This window comes from Aythya fuligula, chromosome 2 (assembly GCF_009819795.1).
Source record: "Aythya fuligula isolate bAytFul2 chromosome 2, bAytFul2.pri, whole genome shotgun sequence".
Taxonomy (NCBI): Eukaryota; Metazoa; Chordata; class Aves; order Anseriformes; family Anatidae; genus Aythya; species Aythya fuligula.
Genome location: NC_045560.1, coordinates 132,476,286 through 132,489,184, shown reverse-complemented (window position 1 = coordinate 132,489,184; position 12,899 = coordinate 132,476,286).

The window sequence follows — 12,899 nt, the reverse complement described above, 5'->3', positions numbered from 1 at the left end:
TGGAGTGCTGCTTATTTTTGTCTGTGTGCTACCTAATTTGTTTTTCTAGAATTACAGGAAAACTATAGGAAATTACTAGTTTTGGAATTCCAGGATGGTATTAATTTAAACAATTTGAGTTTATTTAGAAGCTCACAGACATTTTTGTTTTCATTTGCAATTTTTACTTTGGGGCATTATTGTTATTATTAATCAATAATAAATGCAATAATGAATCATATTAAAATACTTCTGAGGGTTATAGATATATATATAAATATATATATGCAAATCATAAAAATTAGTTTATACTTCATGGTTTATCATCCTGCTTGGAAAGTGAAAAAGCAACATAACTACGTAACTTCCCCCCGCCCCCAAATGACACAGATGAATTTTCATTCTGAGCTTTCAGTAAAAATCTTATTCTAAACATTATTGTCATGGAAAATCAATTTCTTTCCTCCATTTCTTTTTTAAATATTTTAAGACTTTTATCATGTATCCTTTCAGTGTTCTTTTCTCAAGGGTGAAATAATGCTGTTCTCTTGATCTTTTTTATTGTTTTTATGTTTTATTTTATTTTATTTATCTTAGTTTTATCTAGTCCTCTAGACTCCTGAGGAATTCCTAAGGAATCTAGTTTGTATGACACCCAAACCAGGTGTTTCAGACCTATTGAATGAGAGAATCAATATTTGTCACAAGGGAACAAATTGCCAATAGCAATTCCTCATTTTTAAGACAGCTTTGCTGGTGAAGCATGTAACACTAACACTAATGAAGCGATATTCTAACCTGAGCAAACTGGTCAAAATTGTCTCAAGGATAATATTTCCAGTAAGAAAAGGCAAGTATATTTACTATGAGATATTTGAAAGAATTTGCTATGCTAAAAAACAGTTAGAGAAAATGAAAAATGAAGTCAAACGAGAAAATCAAAATTAAAAGGAAACAAAACAATATTAGATTTGTATTCCAATATTGAGCCAAACTAGAAAATACCTATCATTACCACAACCACAATGCTAGAGTAAAAGGCAGTCATAAAACTGAAAGGGTTCACTACTAAGTAGCATGTAGACGATCCAGAAGATCAGTTCCAGAGTGGATCTACTGCTGAGGTTGCTGCATGACAGTGATATTTTCCACATATAAAAAATCAGTGGGGCAGATTATGAGAATGTAAAACCATCAGACCAAATATCTTGCATCAGTGAATATTGCATACAGTAGATAAAAGTGCTGCTATGGACTAGCACCAGAAAATGCCCACTAATGATGGAGTTTGACACTTAAAAGATAAATGCTAATTTGAATGTGCTGTCATTAAATTAACCTTAATTTTCTCTAATAATAATAATAATAATAAATAAAAACAAAACAAAACAAAAAAACCTAATGTTTCCTCTAATATTTGAGACTAAGTTGTCACAGCTAAATTAAGGGTCACAGTTAGGAGTCAATCAGTAAATCCCTACTGCTCAAAGGTTTTTCTATTTGATTTCATGACTGGTCTTTATCTGAAGGTAATAAAATCTGCCTTTATTGTACTGCTGCATATGGTTATAAAATCATGCTGAAATTATATATTATAGAGCCATAACCATTTAAATTACTATTTAGCAAAGTAAGTCTTCTATTAAATGAGCCAGGACAAGCACACATGCTCACCTACAGTCATCTACATTGTGAGGGTTCATGAGTCCACTAGGGACATAGTATAATTTGAAAGGTATCCATACTAAGGAAACCCTAAATAGAAAAATAAAGGCTCAACAGAAACTGCATTGAGACAGGCTAACAAAAAAAAAAAAAAAAAAAAAAAAAAAAGGTACTTGTTGACTTGTTGAGCAACGCAATTCTATATGACTGGCTTCAGTCTCAGCTCAGAAGGATCTTGAGAAGTTTCTCCTCCCAAGCCACTTGCTCCTGCACCTGTGAAAGAATTCATTGCTTCACTTTGCCAATATAACCATTTTGGAAGCTGTGCTGTAAACTGAACTGAGTCGTGTTAAAATTCATCCTCCAAATGTTCCTCAGTGTTCTAGAGCAACCCAGCATTCCCTATTTGATAAAATTCTTGTTGTAAGAATTATTTAAACACTTTTTAGGAATTCACTGGACATACATTTGTGTTCTGATATATGGTATAATACTTTTGTTTAAGACTTTGAAGTATCTAGATAAAAAAAACTTCCAGAAATATGTTTAAAAATAAGAATCTAATTAATGATTTAACTAATATTATTCACTGCAGATTCTACTGAGAAAGTAAGAAGCCTCTGTTGTAACATGAGCTATCTGTTAAAAAAAAGTGTTTTAATAATAAGTAAAAATAACTTGTTTTTTTTTTTTTTTTGGTTGCTTGTTTCTGACTCTATCCATTTTTTCTTGTTTATCCTTTTATTTCTAATGTAGTGTTAGAAGCTTTTCTTGTTGCTCTTGATTCTCTTTTCTAGTTTCAGCTCTAGCTGACTTTTAATTTTGTTAGCACTACCCCTATGAGGCAAGGTTTCTGTATTCCTTATTTGTTCTGTAATGGTTTTGGCTAGGATAGAGTTAATTTTCATTGTAGTAACTTGTATCTTGGATTTGCCATGGAAAATACTGCTGACAATACACTGATGCATATTTTATATCTGCTTACACAAGTGCTTACACAATGTCAAATCCTTTTTTGTTCCTCTTACTGCCCCACCAGCTGGTTTACTGGGGATACACAAGAAACTGGGAAGGGACACAGACAGAACAGCTGGTCAAAACTGACCAAAGGAATATCCCATACCACATGACATTGTGCAGAGCAATGGGAGAAGAAAGGAGGAGGAGAAACATTTATAGTTATGGCATTTGTCTTCCCCGGTAACTGTTAGGTGTGATGAGCCCTGCTTTTTTTGGAAATGGATGAATATCTGCCTGCTGATGGGAATTAGTGAATGATTTCCTTATTTTGCTTTGCTTATATGCATAGCTTTTGCTTTACCTATTAAACTGTCTTTATCTCAACCCAGGAGTTTTACCACTTTTACTCCTCTGATTCTCTTCCTCATCCCACTTTGTGTGTGTGTGTGTACACCAGCCCATCCTTATTTTCATGTCACATATACAATCTTTTTGAATTTGAATTCATTTGAGAGTTCCCTGCTTAGGCAACCTTATTTCCTGATATGTCTTCCTAGTTTCCTTTGTATAGCATGGACCATTCTTGTGCTTGGAATAGGTTGTCCTTAAAAATGCTGTCAGCTCTCCTGAGCTCCTCTACCCTTCAGAATTTCCTCTCACAGTATTCTCCCTTACTCTCACAGTACCAGCTCCCTTAATAAGCCAAAGTCTATTTGCCAAAAGTTCACTGTCAGTACTCTGCTACTCGCTTTCCGGATTCATTTCAGGATCTTGAACTGCCCAACTTCTTGGTTACTACATTAAAGAGAAACCTGTATTCTCTGAAGAGAGGACATTAAATACAGAACAGATAGCAGATTTTTATTTATCTAACCACATTTGGCTGGTAGTAAATCTCAAATCTGTCTCTAAGATAAATATTTCAGAAACAGACTCAATTTGAAGATGACTTCAGAGTCCATGAGGATACTCAGATTCACTGGGTAGCCAACCATGAAAATGAATGGAAATTAGATTATTATCTGAATCTTTAATGCTCAACAAGCTCACATACTGATTTTTCCAAGTTAAATACAACTACTCTCCCCCAGTTTAATGGAGTATCTGAATTTTAAAATCTTTGGGAAAGAGAAAAGAGGACAAATGTGAGGCTTGCTTATAGGTCAAAAAATAATAATGAAAAGTCTGCTAAAGCTGATAGTAAGTTTGGCTCACTGGATACTGCAGAATAGAATGCTATACACAGCATAACTGTTTGTGTTGTATTTCTGAAAAAGAAAGCTCAAGAAATTATTTCAGACAGTTCAAACACTTGAGAAGAAACCTGTTTTTTTTTAAACAAACAAGTAGGATTCAGCACAGGGCAAAGGTATAAATGTGCATGACAGTCAGAGAAGATCTAGTAAAAGTAGTCAATCAGTGTGGTCTTCAGAGTCCTTCAGAGTTCAGTAGTCAGTATCTATTTTAGATGACTTGATTCACTATATTGGCACCTGGCTGACAATGACTAAAAGTTAAGTGATATGGAAACACATACATGTATTATTTTAACTGAAATGTGTATCCCTGAGAAGTAAATACAATTTGTAGAAATATTTACAGATTTGTCAGGTATATATTAGAAGTGTAGGAAAAATTTCATCTGTGGAACATTAGTTCCATATCAATTCAATTTCCATTACATATTGCAGTACAGCTTCCACCACCTCTTCTCAAGACTAAGAAAATTGGCCTAATACCATTGGTAATTCCAGATTAAACTACCGTAGTTATCCACATCAAGGAATAAGAACAAAAGCCACAAAAAGCAGGCCAAGAAAAAAAAAGAATTTTCTTATTTTTGCAAAGGCAGTTGCAGCAAAATTAACCACATGCTTAATGCCACGATAATTTAGATTAAGGAATAATTGCCTGTAATGTGTTCTTCTGGAAGCTGTGAGTTATTTATGTGCAGTTAGAATAGCATTCAAAAGAAAACCTTTCCTGCTTTTGAAATAATGAAAGTAAGCATCAAACAACAGTAAACACATTTACGATTTAGTACCTATACATGGAAGCCATCTGGATCAGTATAAGAAAGATCAAAGACAAAATCTTTTGGATAATGAAACGTGTCCTGAAAAATCAAATGAGATCTGTTGCTACTGTCCAAAATGACCAAATATGTAACACATCTGACCCTAGCTGACCTGGCACAATGAAAAGAATTTCACTCATGTAACATATAGCTGTTTTTTGTTTTGTTTTGCTTTTTTTTTTTTTTTTTTTCTTTTTAACATTCATTAAATTCTTCTTTTTATTCCCTTCAGTTAGGCAATTTTTCTCATTTGCAAATCAGCCAGCATACCATTCCACAATTCCTCCAAGCTGGGTCCCACGTGTGAGTGATGATACCAAGAAGGAGAGACCAGCAGTTTCTGTGCATTTTCACAGCAGATGAAAGGGCCCAGAGGGTCCTGTAGCACAACCAAGCAAAACAAACTGATCATCTCTCTGGTGTGCTTCACTGAATGATGAACAGTTTGTATTGGGAAAAAAAAAAAAAAGAGAGAGAGAGAAGAGAGAAAGAGAAAGAAAGAGAAAGAGAAAGAGAAAGAGAAAGAGAGAAAGAGAAAGAGAAAGAGAAAGAGAAAGAGAAAGAGAAAGAGAGAGAGAGAGAGAGAGAAAGAGAAAGAGAAAGAGAAAGAGAAAGAGAAAGAGAAAGAGAAAGAGAAAGAGAAAGAGAAAGAGAAAGAGAAAGAGAAAGAGAAAGAGAAAGAGAAAGAGAAAGAGAAAGAGAAAGAGAAAGAGAAAGAGAAAGAGAAAAGGAAGGAAGGAAGGAAGGAAGGAAGGAAGGAAGGAAGGAAGGAAGGAAGGAAGGAAGGAAGGAAGGAAGGAAGGAAGGAAGGAAGGAAGGAAGGAAGGAAGGAAGGAAGGAAGGAAGGAAGGAAGGAAGGAAGGAAGGAAAGAGGGGGGAGGGGAGGGGAGGGGAGGGGAGGGGAGGGGAGGGGAGGGGAGGGGAGGGGAGGGGAGGGGAGGGGAGGGGAGGGGAGGGGAGGGGAGGGGAGGGGAGGGGAGGGGAGGGGAGGGGAGGGACCTTTCCTCTAGAATCTCATTCAGGTTGGTGTTTTTGGCAGTGTTCTGGGGATCTGGAAACTTCCTCAATCTGAGCATAATAAACAGTGCTTCTCCTTCCCTTGGTGGAAGTTCAAGCCATGAGGTTGCTAGACCCCTAATCCCTGCTCTGTTTCTTTTCTCTTTCCAACTATAATACGATCATGTCATCTATATACATCTATATACCATCTGTATGCCAAGCTTGGGCACTTGAATCACAGAGTGACGTTTGGGCCAAGAATACAAGCTACAAGAAAGACATTTACTATACTGTGTAGGTCAAGTAAAGAGTTTCCTTTGGGTAAAGAAACACTCATGCATTTTCATTCTTTAATGTGAGTATCTCCACTCTGTGTGCTTATGGTAATAAATCTGATTCTAGAAGTTAAAGTAATAATTTCTGGTATTCTAAATTAATTGTTATCGTATTTCATGCATTCCACTGTTATATTTTACAAAATGGAAACACAGAACATCTGAATAATGTAGCTCATGTATAACACTGTGGTCTACTGTATTAAGCACAAACAAATCTCAGTTTTAAACTAACTTTTTTTACTGAGTTGCATCATGATCCTGTGCATATCACTTGACAACTGAGACTGCATTTTCCTGCTTATAAACTGGAGGCTGCTATGTTTTGACTATTCAGCTGTGAGTACCGTGAATATTTTTGGCTGGAACACCCTTTAACTATATGACATTTCATCAAACCAGCTTTTGAGTCATAGGAAGATGCTTTTCGAAAAAAAAAATAAAAATCTTTGATGAAAGAGAATAGGAAAAGAGACAAAGTATTAAATGGAGTAGAGGTTCAAGTCCTTAGTCTGCCTCATCTTGCATGTTTTAGGAAGAAAAAATCTGTTCTGATTCATATAGAACAATTTAATTGAACCTGGTTTTCTACAGTGCTAGGCCAGGCCCTTAACCACATCCATATGTTTTGATACATAAACACTGATTTTGATAATTTCATTTCTGCTGGAGTGTTCCAAAAGGTTTTGGTCATGTTCCAAGGTAGAACAAAAACAAATGTTAATGTTGCCATGGAGTGGAATTGCTGTAGCTGTGACACACAGTACAATAAGTGTTAACAAAATGTTTTGTATGTGAAAACATTAGTTAAGGGCAAGTCTGCACTCTGGTGTATGGATGCCCAAGATGACTTTAAATGAGCTAGTTTGGGTATTACTGACAATTAGGACAAAAGAGCTGTAACAATTGGACTGCTTTGATATATCTACAAGATTGTTAAAATCTACTCTGCGTTCTGTGCAGCAGATATACCAGTTCTGGTTTGTCTTTCTCTAGCAAAAATAGTGACAACTGGAATTTAAAGAATTGTGTCCATTAATTAGATCATAAGTATCCTAAAAAAACATGAGCCAGGTACATTTGTACTTAGATATACCTACATAGGTAATTTGTCTAGAATAATAACAATAATGTTACGGCCTTAAGGCAGCTTAATGGAAGTTGGTAGTGGCAGAGGGCAAAAGTGCAGGAAGGAGGAAGATAAAGTTTCCTCTTGAGGTTTCAGTCAAGGAAAAGAGGGAATTTTTCCAAATTTTAGAAAAGTAGTTTGCATGCTCTCACAATTAAACAGAAATATATTGTATCATATACATATATATAAAAAATATATACCATTTTGCAGGTCCTACTGCCTCCTTCTTGTAGTCCCTTCAGTCTCTAAATGTGTCGCTGCCTTCAATTCAACTTTTTCTGTCTACCAGCTTTTGTCAGAATTTTCATCCTGGATGCATACTTTCAGTTTTGTTTTGTTTTGTTTTTCAGAAAATCTTGATCTTGATCTTGCAGTATAGAGCTGAATAAAATCTCAGCCTAAAGAGTGCTCTTAGATTTGTAGATTAGCAGGAGCAAATAGAGCATTTCAGGATGTGTCCAAGATGGGCCTGTACCATAACTATTTGGTATAATGACAGTTCTTTTTAAAGCTTGGAGAAGAGTAGGTCTGAATCATCCAGAGACACTAGGCTCTACCATAAGACATAGTGATAGCGACTTGCAAAAAAATTTTGCTTTTATAAAAAATGCATTAGTTGAATGATTTGTCTTAATGAAATATATAATAACATACTAAGGAAAATGGTGATGAACATACAAGATTTGTTATTATCTAATGAATAATGAAACAATCTAGCCATTAATAAATATCAGTGTATGAATTTACCTTCTGTTTTAAGAAAGCACCATCTTGTATCTTTAGACCTTCACATAAAAACATTGTTCAAATTGTCTTTAATTTTTTCCTAAATAAGGGAGACATTTATAAAGTTATGTTATGAAATTAAAGGTTTTATGAATATGGTGAATTACCATCTTGCAAATTTTCTTTTCTTCTCTTTTTCTTTTCTTTTCTTTTCTTTTCTTTTCTTTTCTTTTCTTTTCTTTTCTTTTCTTTTCTTTTCTTTTCTTTTCTTTTCTTTTCTTTTCTTTTCTTTTCTTTTCTTTTCTTTTCTTTTATTTTCTTTTCTTTTCTTTTCTTTCCTTTCCTTTCCTTTCCTTTCCTTTACGCTCCTTTCCTTTCCTTTCCTTTCCTTTCCTTTCCTTTCCTTTCCTTTCCTTTCCTTTCCTTTCCTTTCCTTTCCTTTCCTTTCCTTTCCTTTCCTTTCCTTTCCTTTCCTTTCCTTTCCTTTCCTTTTCTTTTCTTTTCTTTTCTTTCTATAAAGAGTATTCAGCGCTTCCAAAGGCACCACCCTGCATTTCTAAATGTGCGTGAGAAACAGTTCAGTCATTGAAAACTTGACTGAAACACATTTATATCTGCTTTATCTGTGACCTAAGTATAATTAATGTACAAGCTTCTACATTTATTTTGCCTTTTCTTCAGTAACTGCTAATGTCCTGTAGGTCTTGACCAGATGTTCAATAACTCAGGTAGTACTTCTACATCTACCACTGAAAATTATCACTTGTAATTATGGAAGACAGTTTCCAAAATAAAGAATATTCTCTTAATTTTTAGTTGAAAATATACCAGCAGAAAAAATATTTCTGTACTTAGTACGTTCCAAAGCACATCAGAAAGAGATATCTGTACTTCTCTTTTACAGGAAAGATCAGTACAGCACACAGTTGGCCATAGTCACCTAGCAGGTCAACATCATGGTTGCTGACGTAAAGCAGGTTAAGAAAAGTCTGGTCCTGTAATCACATTGAGTTTCAACTGGAAGAGAAGAGAGTCTGTTCGGTGTACATTGTTACTGTCAGACTGACGGTCCAGGGTTTTCCTTCAAGTCTCTTAGAAAAGAAAGCTCAGAAGTAGTCTGTGGAAACTGTGAGAGCTCTTGTCGTTTATGATTTGAACTAGCTATATTTATTTGCATACACATTAATCTGATTTATTTTGTGGTACAGAAGGTAGGAAACATGACTTCTACAGATGAATCTCATGAAAGAGAGCATTTATTAAATAATATTTCCTTAACTTTTCAAAAATCTTGCCTAAAGATTGGTATGTCATGGCCCATGCCTGGCACATGAGCCCTTGAAGTAACGAAGACTAACGGCATCCTTTGCTTCATTGGGTGAAGTATTGCCAGCAGGTTAAGTGAGGTGATCTTTCTCCTCTGCTCAGCACCGGTGAGGCCACACCAGGAGTGCTGAGTCCAGTTCTGGGTACTTCTCCAGTACAAGAGAGACTCTACTGGAGAGAGTCCAGTGAAGGACCACAAAGATGACGAAGAGTCTGGAGTGTCTCCCCTGTCAGGAAAGGCTGAGAGAGCTGGAACTCTTCAGCTTGGAGAAGAGAAGGCTCAGGGAAAATGTTACTTTTTTGTTGCCAGTCTAATGTTAATAGTCATATATAGTAAAAGCTCAGCTCTTGGCAGTAAGTGATTGCACATGAGTTTCGGCTTTCAGTTAAGAAGAACAATCACAAAAATCCTAATTCACTGGTTGCAATGAAAAAATTTTAGATGTAGCATAAATGATTAAATGTGCTGAATCAGGAGAGTAAAATAAAAATATTCAAAGCACAAGACAAAATTATCCCCTCATCTCTCACCTCCCTCCCCTTATTTTTCCCCTCTCTTCATTTACAGCTATCTCAGAGTTAAAACTCTGGAAATCTGGGACTGGAAATGTAGAGCACACCAAAGTTCTTAGTGTTGTTTTGTGTTTTTTTTTTTTTCTTGCTATTGTTTCTTATTTTTTCAACTTCAGCAAAAAGCTGTATTATATATTTACCATAGTTACATTATTATGAGTATGGTTTATATCTAGACATGAAGCAGTAATTCTACTTTTAAAGATGAGGGAGGGAAGTTCTCTAATCTGAGTAATCGTACTTCTAAGTGTTATCTTTTCCATATGTTCATGGACAGGAAAAACACGAAGTCACTTATAAACAGGCTTCTTAATTCCTTTGACTTTCTACTTTTTTTTTTGTATTATTTTTTTATCTTTTAATACTCTTGAGCTTATCATCTAATTTCATATTCCAATTACATTATTAAGTTGCTTATAATATTTGTATTCCCATGAAAATTTTAACTCTGGAGATTTAGGGCTAATATATAGTTCAGGAATTGTTGGTTACCCTTATAACAACCAGAAAAAATAAAATAAAATCTAAAATAAAATAAAATAAAATAAAATAAAATAAAATAAAATAAAATAAAATAAAATAAAATAAAATAAAATAAAATAAAATAAAATAAAAAATAAACCACAAAAACATTCATAGGAAATCTCATCGGTATATGTGTAGGCTATACAACTTCTAAGGGTTAATTTAATTAAACTGACTTTTTATCCAGATGCATCTTTCTTGCCAAATATTTGCCAAGTGAAAATCAAATAAAAATAAGGCTGATCCTACTATGACATAAGTAGCTGATGACACAAAAATTACTCATCTATATGGATCCACAGTCTAGTAGTACACACCTCTTTAAAAATGTACTTTTTAGACAATACGTGCCAAATTTATAATTGACACAATATTCTTTAAAAAAAAAAAAAAAAAAAAGTAGGAAAACTTTAAGTGTATATGTTTATACTGTGTCTAAGAGCAAATGGCTGGGGAGAATGTGTAGTAGCGTGCTGGTTTCCCAAATTTGGCTTTAGATACTAAAAGTGGGGAACATTAAAATGGTAATACAGAAAATTAACAGAATCAACAACAACAACAAAGCATGCATATGCACGTACAAGTGCTCAGGTGTACTTACCAATCTCCCCCCAGAGGAATGAGGGGCATCGCTATTCTTCCAGATAAAATATCAGAGAGCAAGCTCAGACACTGAACCTCTTACTGCCTAAATAGCTTGTTAATGCACCCCAACTCTGTTCTGGACTACTGCAGGCAACTCCTTCCAATAAAATAGTGATACAGCTAACAGTTATATGGGTAAGAGCTATCTGGGGACAGAGATTGGTCCTCTTTTTATATATACATGTATATAGATGTAGTCTTCACAGACCTGAGCAGAAATATGTGCTCTGAATGCACACTACTTGTCAGCCTGAAGGCCACTGAATTTAAGCTGTTTTTCTAATTAAAAGGTATTTGAGTATTAAGCACTATTAAGCATTAGGTTTTTTAATTTTAACAATTTGCTCAAGAGTCTACACTTGTGGATCCAATTGTAGAATTGGGTGTTACTCTTGTGTACTCTTGTGATCAGATTACCCACATAACAATTTGTGTTGCTGCTGAGCAGGAGCATAACCTTTAATCTTAGATATAACTGACCTATATTAGACAATGTTATAGTGATGCTACACAGTAGGTAATTATTTATTTATTTATTTATTTATTTATTTATTTATTTATTGTGGCAATATGGGTCAGTAGACCAACAGCATTATATATCGTCAGAATACTTCAATACTTCCCATGCAAACTGTTTACAACAGGGAACTGCAAAAATTTCAGAAAATGTTCAATTCTCAGTCCAATGAATTTTGATTTTATAATGCAGTATTGATTCTACATTAATGTAAGTCCCCAATCCCATTTGCTGCTGTAATCTTTTTATCTCTCTCCACTGAACAAATCACTAGCTTAGCAGAACTATCACAGACCAAGAAAACTGCACTGAATACCATTGCTTATCCTATTTCCTCCGTCATAAACTAAACTGTGCTGGCAATTTTCACCATAGCAGGGAATAACAACAAACTACAATGACTACCAATTCTAGCTACTTTGCTACCTTTTTAATGCAACAGTAGAAAGCATTGAGGCTTCCAGATTTCATATAAGGTTATAGTACAAAATATTATTTAGAATTAATATGTAGTCAGAATACTTTCATGGCCAGTCATGTAGCTGTTACTTCTATTTTTAAACAAGAAAATGGTGTTAAGATTAATTCAGAAACAACTTTTATTTTTGCACACTTTTCTATAAAGAATACACTTGACTTTGAGGTATCAAAATCCATGCAATGGCCTTAACTCTGGTATTAACAGATACAGATTATATTTTCCAGTAACTAATGAAACATATTCAAGACTCCAAACATTTGGAAATGTGAAAATTCAGGTTATTTGAGCAACCCTGAATCAAGGCCTTCTATGCAAAACTTAGCATAGAGATAACTAATGTCAGTACTGAAGAGTACTATTTTTCACAAGATCTTTTGTTTCATCCAGTACCTGCAAGGCATTCTGCTCAATTAAAGTTATTCAATACTTTATTTTATTGCCATGCAATGACAGTCTGTGTTATTTACAGTACATGCCATCTTCACTCTGCAGTTTATGGAACTACTGACTTTTTTAAAAGACTTCCATAGTATATGTATTACATATAGGCTTCTCAAATATCAATGCAATTGTTCTTTATGACTGTTCTCAGAAATTTCTCTTGGTGAAATTCATGACAGAGCCCTTTTGATGACACAGCTTTCATGAGTTCTCTACAGTTCTTCATTCTGCCTCATCACTCACTAGTACATGTTATTGAATCTGAATTTTTAGAGGAAAAAAGGAGCAAAACAATTCAGTGAAAATATCCATTTTATCATTCCTTATTTTCATTTCTTTTGCAACTGTATTTCATTATAAAATACCATTTCATATTAATCAGTGTTCACGGGTAGATCATATAAATGAATCAAGTAACATATTTTTTTATTTGAGCATGTATACTCAAACATCTGTGTAGTGTGACAGTAAAGAAAAGTGCAGTGGGAAAGAGAGAAAATTAAAAAATTAGCACTCTC